We start from the raw sequence: 12,997 nt of genomic DNA on the forward strand, positions 1-12,997 counted from the left end.
ACCGTGGGGTTGCAAAGAGTTGGACACGGCTGAGCGACTTCAATTTCACTTTTCACTTTTATGCATTGGAGAAGGAAATGGCAACCCACTCCAGTGTTCTTGCCTGGAGAATCCCTGGGATGGGGGAGCCTGGTGGGCTGCCGTCTATAGGGTCACACAGAGTTGGACACGACTGAAGTGACTTAGCAGCTTAGCAGCTTAGCAGCTCAACACATAGAGACAAGAATTGAATGCAGTAATTGTGTTCATGAACACTAATTTTAAAAGGATTATCTTCATTATTGTTACATCCTGTACTCTGAGTTATACTCCTCACCATCATATGTTTATTATAATAACAAAACTTTATTCTTTTTTTTTTTTTTTTTTGTCATGCCACTGTGCATGTGGTATCTTAATTCCTTGACCAGGGATTGAATCCATGTTCCCTGCAGTAGAATGCATATTCTTAACCAATGGATTGCTGGAGAAGTCTCTTCTAGTTCTTGGTTTGCTATAGTTTACTGTTAATATCACACCTCTAACGTGGTTAGGTTTATGAAAACTTTGCACACTACTGGAAACTAGAAAGCTAATACTAGTTTTAAATTTTGAGTATTGATACAAAAAAAACCCTTGAATTAGATTGATATATTTTCACTTTTTATATTTATTATCCTTAATGAACTATTTTGAACAGAAAACTTTGCCCCTATTTTTTTCTTAACTGTGTGCTCAATCACTCAGTCGCTTTATGAGACCCTTTGGACTATAGCCCACGAGCCTCCTGTGTCCATGGGATTCTCCAGTCAAGAATACTGGAATGGGTTGCCATTTCCTCCTCCAGGGGATCTTTCTGACCCAGAGATCGAACCCACATCTCCTGTGTCTCCTGCATTGCAGGCAGATTCTTTACCTGCTGAGCCATCATGGAAGCTTTTTATTAAATAACATATAATAATTTTTTACTCAGCAGTTAGTTTTCATGACTTCTTGCTGTGCACCATCTTGTTCCTTGGCTCACTTACCAACTTTGCTGCATGCAAGAGAAAAGGATAAACCAACATAGATATATTTCTCCATCGGCCAGCTTTTCACTTTATCAGCAACACAGACGTCAAATGTGCAAAAAGTATGAGGACAGAGTGAGACATGAAATCCTCTTAAGAATGGAAGTAAGTTTAATATTTCATCAAATTATAAGACAAAACAGATGTTTTTAAGCCATCATGGAAATATTCTGTGGTTACATATTTTTTCATTTGCAGTAAATATATGGACTTGAAATAATACTCTACTGGAGAATTCCATGGACTGATAATCCATGGGGTTGTAGAGTCAGACAAGACCGAGTGCTTCGACTTTACTTCACTTCACTTCTGATAAGAGTGCGTATTTATGCTTTTTTTTTTTGTTATCTATAAGCTCCCTCTTCTGACCAAGTTGAGTAATTCTTCACACATCCTCTATATTTTAACAGTTCTTGTAAAGCATCATCATTAGAACAAACAAATCTGATGTGAGATGAACCACAGCTCATGTTGAAATCTTGACCTGAAAACACAGCAACTGTAATTTTTAAGGTTTTTTTTTTTCTCAAAAGTTATAATAAGTAGTATTCCTGAGAAAATCAGAATTCCTCAAGTAGTTATTATAAACTATTTTTGCTACAAATATTGTGTTATGGAATTATCATGGTGGGGTAAACTCTTTAGTTTCCATAAAAGTAGTATAATTTTATATTATTTAAATAAAATATCTCACAGAAAATTTTGAAGATATGCAACATGGTTTTAACTTACAGTACATTAATTTAGCTATTAGGGCCTTTGAAACTACATCTTTCATGGTTATATAATAGTCTATGATAAATGTGTACCATAATCTTCTTGAAAGTGAAAGTGAAGTCGCTCAGTCATGTCCGACTCTTTGTGACCCTGTGGACTGTAGCCTACCAGGCTCCTCCCTCCATGGGATTCTCCAAGCAAGAGTACTGGAGTGGGTTGCTATTTCCTTCTCCAGGGGATCTTCCTGACCCAGGGATCGAACCCAGGTCTCCTGAATTCCAGGCAGATGCTTTAACCAGAGTTCTCTCCATGTCCTCAACAATTTTCAGTATTTTAAACATGCATTAATATCATGAATGAAAAATAAAGATATTTTAAAATTATATTTTATTCACTTCAGTTGCTCAGTTGTGTCTGATTCTTTGAGACCCTATGGACTACATTTTATTAGATTCATAAAAAAATAGTTAACCTCCAATTTTTTTTAACTTTTTATTTTTACTTTATTTTACTTTATAATACTGTATTGGTTTTGCCATACATTGACATGAATCCACCACAGGTGTACATGCGATCCCAAACATGAACCCCCCTCCCACCTCCCTCCCCACAACATCCCTCTGGGTCATCCCCGTGCACCAGCCCCAATCATGCTGTATCCTGCATCGGACATAGACTGGTGATTCAATTCTTACATGATAGTATACATGTTTCAATGCCATTCTCCCAAATCATCCCACCCTCTCCTTCTCCCTCTGAGTCCAAAAGTCCGCTATACACATCTGTGTCTTTTTTGCTGTCTTGCATACAGGGTCATCATTGCCATCTTTCTAAATTCCATATATATGTGTTAGTATACTGTATTGGTGTTTTTCTTTCTGGCTTACTTCACTCTGTATAATCGGCTCCAGTTTCATCCATCTCATCAGAACTGATTCAAATGTATTCTTTTTAATGGCTGAGTAATACTCCATTGTGTATATGTACCACAGCTTTCTTATCCATTCCTCTGCTGATGGACATCTAGGTTGTTTCCATGTCCTGGCTATTATAAACAGTGCTGCGATGAACATTGGGGTACATGTGTCTTTTTCAATTCTGGTTTCCTCTGTGTGTATGCCCAGCAGTGGGATTGCTGGGTCATATGGCAGTTCTATTTGCAATTTTTAAAGGAATCTCCACACTGTTCTCCTTAGTGGTTGTACTAGTTTGCATTCCCACCAACAGTGTAGGAGGGTTCCCTTTTTCTCCACACCCTCTCCAGCATTTATTGCTTGCAGATTTTTGGATTGCAGCCATTCTGACTGGTGTGAAGTGGTACCTCATTGTGATTTTGATTTGCATTTCTCTAATAATGAGTGATGTTGAGCATCTTTTCATGTGTTTGTTAGCCATCCGTATGTTTTCTTTGGAGAAATGTCTATTTAGTTCTTTGGCCCATTTTTTGATTGGGTCGTTTATTTTTCTGGAATTGAGCTGCATAAGTTGCTTGGATATTTTTGAGATTAGTTGTTTGTTAGTTGTTTCATTTGCTATTATTTTCTCCCATTCAGAAGGCTGTCTTTTCACCTTGCTTATATTTTCCTTTGTTGTGCAGAAGCTTTTAATTTTAATTAGATCCCATTTGTTTATTTTTGCTTTTATTTCCAGAATTCTGGGAGGTGGATCATAGAGGATCCTGCTGTGATTTATGTCGGAGAGTGTTTTGCCTATGTTCTCCTCTAGAAGTTTTATAGTTTCTGGTCTTACATTTAGATCTTTAATCCATTTTGAGTTTATTTTCATGTGCGGGTTAGAAAGTGATCTAGTTTCATTCTTTTACAAGTGGTTGACCAGTTTTCCCAGCACCACTTGTTAAAGAGATTGTCTTTACTCCATTGTATATTCTTGCCTCCTTTGTCAAAGATAAGGTGTCCATATGTGTGTGGATTTATCTCTGGGCTTTCTATTTTGTTCCATTAGTCTATATTTCTGTCTTTGTGCCAGTACCATACTGTCTTGATGACTGTGGCTTTGTAGTAGAGCCTGAAGTCAGGCAAGTTGATTCCTCCAGTTCCATTCTTCTTTCTCAAGATTGCTTTGGCAATTTGAGGTTTTTTGTATTTCCATACAAATCTTGAAATTATTTGTTCTAGTTCTGTGAAAAATATCACTGGTAGCTTGATAGGGATTGCATTGAATTTGTAGATTGCTTTGGGTAGTATACTCATTTTCACTATATTGATTGTTCTGATCCATGAACATGGTATATTTCTCCATCTATTAGTGTCCTCCAGGTCCAGACGGCTTCACAGCGGAATTCTACTAAAAATTTCAAGAAGAGCTAACACTTATCCTACTCAAACTCTTCCAGAAAATTGCAGAGGAAGGGAAACTTCCAAACTCATTCTATGAGGCCACCATCACCCTAATACCAAAACCTGACAAAGATACTACAAAAAAAGAAAACTACAGGCCAATATCACTGATGAACATAGATGCAAAAATCCTCAATAAAATTCTAGCAATCAGAATCCAACAACACATTAAAAAGATCATACACCATGACCAAGTGGGCTTTATCCCAGGGGTGCAAGGATTCTTCAATATCCACAAATCACTCAATGTAATTCACCACATTAACAAATTGAAAAATAAAAAGCCCTATGATTATCTCAATAGATGCAGAGAAGGCCTTTGACAAAATTCAACATCCATTTATGATAAAAACTCTCCAGAAAGCAGGAATAGAAGGAACATACCTCAACATAATAAAAGCCATATATGACATACCCACAGCCAACATTATCCTCAATGGTGAAAAATTGAAAGCATTTCCCCTAAAGTCAGGAACAAGACAGGCGTGCCCACTTTCACTGCTACTTTTCACCATAGTTCTGGAAGTTTTGGCCACAGCAATCAGAGCAGAAAAAGAAATAAAAGGAATCCAAATTGGAAAAGAAGAAGTAAAACTCTCACTGTTGGCAGATGACATGATCCTCTACATAGAAAACCCTAAAGACTCCACCAGAAAATTACTAGAGCTAATCAATGAATATAGTAAAGTTGCAGGATATAAAATCAATACGCAGAAATCCCTTGCATTCCTATACACTAATAATGAGAAAGTAGAAAAAGAAATTAAGGAAACAATTCCATTCACGATTGCAACGAAAAGAATAAAATACTTAGGAATATATCTACCTAAAGAAACTAAAGACCTATATATAGAAAACTATAAAACACTGATGAAAGGAATCAAAGAGGACACTAATAGATGGAGAAATATACCATGTTCATGGATTGGAAGAATCAATATAGTGAAAAATGAGTATACTCCCCTCCAATTTTTGACCTCTATTATTATTACTTCTTTGTAAATCAACTTTATATGTCCTTTAAATTTTTTTCTAAGATGTTAAAGATTTTCTTATGGATTTCAATAGTTCTTCATATGTTCATTAAATATTTTCTTTCTGTGTTCTTGGCTCTAATTTAATATGTTTCAAACAAATATAAAAGATTTTAATGTGTCTTGTAGTCAAATTGACACTCATGTGTGGATATGCTTACTCCCATGTTATGTTCATTAATTTATGATATTAATGTGTATAGTTAGATTTCCAATTAATATGGAATTAATTTTGTGGCATAGGATAAAGAAATAATGCTTTTCTTTCCTAGTAGTAAACATTCTCAGTATTATTTAATAAATAATTCATATTTTCTCCCATTAATTTTAATATTGATTAAGTTATGCAGTTTTTTATATTTGTTCCTGTTTCTAGTTTTTCTGTTTTTAATTTTTGACTTCTCTATCTAGTCGCCTTTAAATTTAAATTAAATTTAATTTTCATTTTCATTTAAAAATTGTTCATTTTTTGTAAAATGAAATTTTCATAAAATTTCATAAAATTCAATTTTTTCATAAAATGAAAATTATTCATTTTAATATGACAGTAGAAAAAACATTCTTGATTATTCCTTTTTCCAAATATTTTCCAAATATTTTTCCTCTTTTTTAAAGAAGGATAATTTCACATTTTTAAGTTCCAAAAAATTTCTACTGAGATTTTAATTGGTATTGCACTCATTTTGGGGAAAATTGATATCTGTGCATTATCGAATCTTTGCATCTAATAGTAAGAACTTAACCTCTACTTTTTCTAGATTGAATTCACTCACTCAAAATTTATAGTAGTATGGATAAAAATGCTAAAGTATATAGACATTTTTTTCTTAGGTTTACTACTAGCTGCTTATTACTTTTGTTATTATTAATTACATCTTTAACACTTTAGTGAATTATCTTGTTAATATAAAGGAGAGTTATTCATTTTTAACAGTTTTTTCATCAGCATCCTTGAAAGCTCTTCTTCTCGTGTTCTTTACATTTTATTTTTGAAGCATCAAATGTTCATAGAGAGAAAATTTTTATTTTGCTCTCTTTTCAGAAAATGTTCCATGTTACATGGCTTTTTCCAGATATTTCTTGAGTTCTTTTTATATGAAGTATTGAGTTTTTCTTCAGTTCAGAAAATTTGCTAATTTTGTTTGTATAAATAATTCTATTTGCTTTAGTTTTTGGTTCAGAAGCATCAGACATGCACATATAAGAAATCCAAGTCAGTTCAATCCATTGCATCTCTCTCATCAATCATGTTTTCTCTCCATTTTGTTGTGTTTGTTAGCTGCTTCAAGCAAGCTATCTACTAATTAAAATTTCTGCAGTATTAGTCTTGTTATTTTACAACTTCTAAAGCAGTTTTAAATTTCACAATTGCATTTTTATTGTTCTCAAGTTATTTTACATCCTTTCTTTTTTGTTTTTTGCTTTCAGACAGCTCAAGTTTCACCTCGGTCTTCTGCGATTCTGTGTCATCTTTCACTCTTATATAAAAGTCCCTCTTGTCTTATATTTTACTGAGATCATAAAGAAAGTATTGCCCAAATATAATTTATATCCTGTAGTAAATATTCAAAACCAGCTCTTTTCCTGGGGATTGAGTACTAAGTCCCTCTCCTTATTTGAGCTGTAAAATCTTTTAGGAAGGCCTCCTGTTGACTATTTTCTATTTGTACCTCTTGGAGAGAGAAGTGGTCTGTTCTAGCCTCACGTTTGCATGTAAATAGAGTGGGCAGATGCTCCCCTGGATCCTTACTGTCCATCTGCTTGCTGTTAAAAATCTTCTCTCAAACTTTAAGCTTGAGAGGCTTTTATTTATTTGTTTTTAAATTGACTTTACCAGACCCTCTGTGTGTGTGTGCACAGTCATGTCTGACCTTTGCAACTGTAGCCCGCAAGGACTGTAGCTCATGGACTATAGAAGGCAAGGCTCCTCTGCCCATGGGATTTCCCAGGCAAGAATTCTGGAGTGGGTTGCCATTTCCTTCTCCAGAGGATCTTCCCCACCCAGGGATTGAACCTGTGTCTCTACATATCCCGCATTGATAGGCAGATTCTTTACCACTAGCGCCTCCTGGGAAGTCAGTTTAATGAAACCAGCAGCCTAAGAGAAATTCAGAACCTTGGACAGTCAAGGCCAGCTGTTAGGTTTCTCTCTGTGGGGTCAAGGGTCAGCTCTCTGTATTGGACTCTGGGCTGATCTTGGTTTCCAGGACAGGCACACAAACCAGATTCTCCTTAGAAGGCTGCTAGCTCAGGAGGAAGTTCTACTTTCCAGGGGAAGGGCCACTGCCCAGAGGAAAGCATTACCCCACACTCTGCTCAGTGAAACCTCACTACAAACTCTGGATGTTCACATTTATCCTGTTTAGATTGCTCCTTAATCCCCAGCAGTGGAAGTGATGGTAATGTGGAAGTAATGTGTTCTGGGTCAGACTACAGTGTATCCTTACCCCTCCCAGGTTAAGGAGTATCCATGGAGCTCTGCCAAGATTTGCTTCTTTAACTTCCAAGCTTGCACCAACTTCTCAGAAGGGGACGTTGTGAAACGCCCTTGGATGTGCCTTCACTTTGACCCCCAAGTCTCTCTATTCAGCAGAAATTACTTGCAGATTCTCTCAAAAGATTTGTTCTCTTTCCAAGTTTTTGGTAATAACAACATTGTCTCTCTTTGCTTTCTATCATTTTGGCTATTTTTAAGGACACCTAGGAGAATGACATTTCTTGACCTAATCAAGTCTCATCTTACCAAAATGCCATTCATTGAATTTTTCTCCTCCAGGCCCCCAGGTTTGTAGGGGCATTTACACTCACCTGGCCCCAAATCCTTTCAGCTGGAACACATTTCTCCCTCCTCACCATTGGGAGCACTTTATTTTTATTTCTCACCTTTTATTGTTGTTACTCTTTCCAATAAGACTGTAAGTTCTTTGGAGGAAAACAGCAATCAGCACCTGGTTTGCCTGGGCCCTCTCCAGATTTGAGACCCAGAAATCTCTTCAAGCCTACTTCCAGTGCCCCCCCCCCCAAATCAGGATCAATATCGGCTTTCTCTTTAAGCTCCTCCCCTACACCTGTGATCTAAACTGTCTTGACCAGAACAGACTAATGATGTATATGTTGAATGAATCATTTTTCCTTGCCCCTAAGGCTACATCAGCACATATTTATAGGATTAGGATCGCACTCTATAGCTGATAATCAGATAAACTAAGTAAACTAACACACCCTGTGGTGAAATTGTGAGCTTTTCACAGTAAATAATGTATCCTGGTACCTAACCTCTAGATATTTGCAAATGAAAAGAAACTCTTGTCACTGGAGAAGTTTAAGTGTGTGCGTGCTCAGTCGCTTCAGTCATGTACCACTCTGATTTCAGTCACGTGCAACCCTATGGACTGTAGCCCACCAGGCTCCTCTGGAGATTCTCCATGGGAATTCTCTAGGCAAGAATATTGGAGTGGGTTGCCATGCTCTTCTCTAGGGGATCTTCCCAATCCAGGGATCGAACCCAGATACTCCTGTGGCTCTTGCATTGCAAGCAGATTCTTTTACCACTGAGCCACTGGGGAAGCCCAGAAAGTTTCAGTCATCCTTATGAAGAGTAAAGTCAGGATAGAATGATTCCTCCAAGACCAATATTTTTAGAAATGAGCTATCATGCCATTCAGTTTAGTAGATATGCAAAATCTGTTTCCAAAAGCACTGGTGCCTCAGGCTGCCCTTCACAACCGTTTAAAATATTATAATTAATTACTTTCTGGATGTGTAATAGTACACCAAATGTGCTCCCAGATATGTTCTCTGTCCTAAAGAAGATTTTGTTCAGAAGGAGTGGTGGAGAACTATGACTGTTCATATTTTCCCTGGGGCCAACTCAGAATCACCCCAAGTGCACCCCTAATAAACAATGTTCTGAGCAGTTTTCTTATTTCTTCAAGTATTTCTAAATAGCTTTCTCTTTTTATATAGAAAGAACAAGTTTTGCTTGCAGCATTGTCAAGGCATGCAAGCCTCAGAGAATTTCACAAAGAGGAGAAAATCTACTTGAGTCCTGGGTGGAGATTCAGCCAAGAACTGCTCACATCTCATGTCTATTAGAATTTTAAAGGCTTCAAGATGTAAGGGAAAATGAAAAAAAAAAAAAAAGAAACCCTCCCATGCTTCATTTGAAGAATCACGTAAGTAAACGAATGCTTTTCAGGACTTCCCTGGTGGTCCACTGGTTAAGACTAAACACTTCCAATGCAGAGAGTGCAAGTTCAATCCCTGGTCAAAGAAGCCTTATGGCCAAAAGATAATATAAACAAAAGGTTTCCCAACCACAGCAGTGCAGTAGAGGGAAAAATCATAAAAGCTATAGCAGTCATGCAATTGATGTTGAAAGAAACTAGAAACCAGAAAATACTCCTGATAAGAACAAAATACCAATTAGGAGAAACTAAATCACTGAAGAAACAGCAAAGGAGGTGGAATGGGTAGAATTTTCCTAAGAGGATTTTAACTTCTCAAAGTATTCAAGTTTCCCAAGGGCAAAGATTGTTCCTTTTGAATGAATCCGTTTTTACTCTCATACCTCAGAGCATAGGAAGTGGTTTCGTGTAGAAAGGAAAGAGATGGAATTTAGATAAATACCACTCTCGGAGCAGCTGTTCTCTAGTTTGGATAAAGGAATGAAGCACGGGGAGAAAAAGTCATTTGGAAATTAAAATTAAAAATCATGTATTGATTGTGGAGTGACTAATCATTGGACCAAGCTACCAACAACTGTGCCATCTGTCTTCAGAGATCTCCAAATATAGCAACGGGAACGCTGAGTGTGCCGAAACCAAAGCAGGACATCCTGTGGGGAGCACGTGGGCTCTGGAGTCTAAGGGCGTCATTCAAGTCCCAGCTCTGCCCCTTACCAGGTGAGTGTCCTTGAAACTTACCTGACCTCTCTTAACCTCAACTTCCTGATTTATAAAATAGGGACAATAGTAATACGTCCCTCACAAAGTATAGCAGTCCCCGACCTTTTTGGCACCAGGAACCAGTTTTGGGAAGACAGTTTTTCCATGGAACAAGGATGGGAGGTGGGGAACGTGTAGTTTTTATTCAAGCACGTTACATTTATTATGCACTTTACGTGTGCTCTGTCGCTAAGTTGTGTCTGACTCTGTGCCATGCTCTGTAGCCCACCATCCTCAGTCCATAGGATTCTCCAGGCAAGAATGCTGCAGTGGGCTGCCATTTCTTTCTCCAGGTTGTATACTTTATTTCTCATCTAATGCCACCACTGACCAGATAGAAGGTACCAGTCCGTGGCCTGGAGGTTGGGAACCCCTGCTCTAGAAGAATGAGGTCATGAGAGATGACACTGCAACGGTCTATTACTTGTTTCTGAGGATTTGCACTTGGAAACTGTTGACTTACCTCTAATGCACAATGCGTCAATGGTCTAGTTATAGTCTAACTGAAGAATGCCCTCAGTGCTTTCTATTTCCAAACATTCAGTGACGTTATGTAAAAACTCTTCCATTTAAAGATCTCCCCCAAGTTGGCCTCACTTTATTTACTGCAGTATTTGTCCCGGTACTCCCAAGTTCATGGTCAGACACCATTCCCAACCTAAAGAACATCTTTATTTCATCTACTCCCCACCCTCTGTTTCCACCATCTCTTAGATCCCACTATTTGCTGCCTGAAGTACCTTCACCTGTGCCAGTTTTGTGCATCTTTGCCCTAATAATCCCTTCCCTACCCTACTGCTCCTGATCTCTGCAAATGCTATCACTTCGACTACATTGGCAACCGGCTTCCCCTTGGATTTGGCGGATGGGGTGAACATAGAGCAGTGAAGAGAAGCCAGCACCTGCCTTTGCACTGTTCTCCGGCTCTGACACTAGCCTTCTGTCCTCCGTGTCTCCTGCTCTGGCTAGAGGATCCCTCCTTTTGGGGTCCTAGCTGGCCAGATAACCCGGGTCCCTTAGCTCTGACAACACAGTCTTCCCCTTTGTCCTCCTAGACCTGAAGCTGGTTCACTTTCGATTGATACCAACTTCTAGGTTGAATTCTTGTCCCCGTTTCCCCTTCAAATGCTTATTGTGGTAAAATACACCAGGTAGTGCTAGTGGTAAAGAACCCACCTGCCAATGCAGTAGACCTAAGGGAAGACGTCGGTTGGATCCCTGGGTCAGGAAGATCCCCTGGAGTAGGAAATGGCCACCTGCTCCAGTATTCTTGCCAGGAAAATTTCATGGACAGAGGAGCCTGGCGGGCTATAGTCCATGCAGGCACAAAGAGTCAGACATGACTGAGCACACACACAACATCAAATTTACTATCTGAATCATTTTTAAGTGACTATTCAGTGATTATAAGTGCATTCATATTGTGCAACCACCACCACCATCTGTCTCCAGGACTCTCTTTATCTTGGAAAACTGAAACGCTGAACTCAACAAACAGTCACTCACCTTTTTGTCTTTTTACCCTTTCTAGGACTTTTTCAGCCACTTCTCCCCATGAGATATCCTCTCTTGATGTCACTGGTTATAGACTGTTTTCCTGATTGAGTCCTCTGCCTTCATGACACAAGATTTCTGAAATTATTTAGCAGGTAGTTATTATTAAGTGTCTGATGAGGCATGGCACTGACGATACAGAAATGAATAAGACACAGTGCAGCTGATGCTCTCGAAGACTAGTTTCCCAGGAGACAGGCAAATTCCTGGTGATTACAATATGGCATTTTGGACTAAGTAAATAGGCTCTGAAGCAAAGCACATGGATATGATTCTTGGCACTGTCACTTAATGGCTCTGTAAACAAAGGCAAGTTAGGTGCCTTTCAAGAGTGACCTTGTGCGTTTGGCTAAGGAGCAAGATTGTGTGGCGCTCTTTTCACAGTGGGGAGACATTTATGAAGTCCACTCAAGCTGGGGCTTTTAGGATGCGTTACAAATGTCTGACTGAGTGCAAGGCTACCATTTAGAAATATGTTGCCATATTTGGGCTGGTGGCCTTACGGATAAGATGAGGCACAGAAACTATTTGCTGGTATAATCATCTGCGATTATTGGTAAACCAGAGAGGGAAAGAGAAAAGTTGAGAACTAAATAACAAACTTTCTGGCCATTTGGAAAGCCTTCCATGACTGTTCCAGGCCAGGCTGATCTCTTCTCTCTGAATTCCTGTTGGGCAATAGTCTGCTGCTGCTGCTAAGTCACTTCAGTCAGCACCTAACAATACTGAAAGGCAGGATTCACAGGAGATGTGGTTTTGGTCCCTGGGTCAGGAAGATCTCCTGGAGAAGGAAATGGCAACCCACTCCAGTATTCTTGCCTGGAGAATCCCATGGACAGCAAGCCTGGTGGGTTACAGTCCATAGGGTTGCAAAGACTTGGACATCACTGAAGTGACTTAGCACACACACATCTCATCATCTCAATTCTCTAAGGTGTTACTTCTTGCCCTCCACCCATATAGGTTGAATGATGGGTCCTTAGAGAAAAAAGTAATAACTTGATATTTTTCTATCTCCCAGAAATTATAATATTTCATAAATAAGGATGTTTAACAGATTTCTTTGAAGAATCTAGTTTTCTCTAATGTTCTTTAAGAAATGATATATTACTACAAGCCAGATTAAGTAATGAATCAAGAATTTAATAAGATAACTGCAAATGTCAACCTTCCAAAATATCAACTAAATATTAATTATCAAATAAAATTAAAATGCAATCTTACTTTCAAAACTTGGATCTTGTGAATCCTGTTTCAGTTTAATCTTGCTAACCATCTTTACAAATAAAGAGTTAGGAACGGCTTGATGATTTGAATTCAGAGATGCAGTTTTGACTGGA

The sequence above is a fragment of the Capra hircus genome, chromosome 24 (assembly GCF_001704415.2).
Source record: "Capra hircus breed San Clemente chromosome 24, ASM170441v1, whole genome shotgun sequence".
Taxonomy (NCBI): domain Eukaryota; kingdom Metazoa; phylum Chordata; class Mammalia; order Artiodactyla; family Bovidae; genus Capra; species Capra hircus.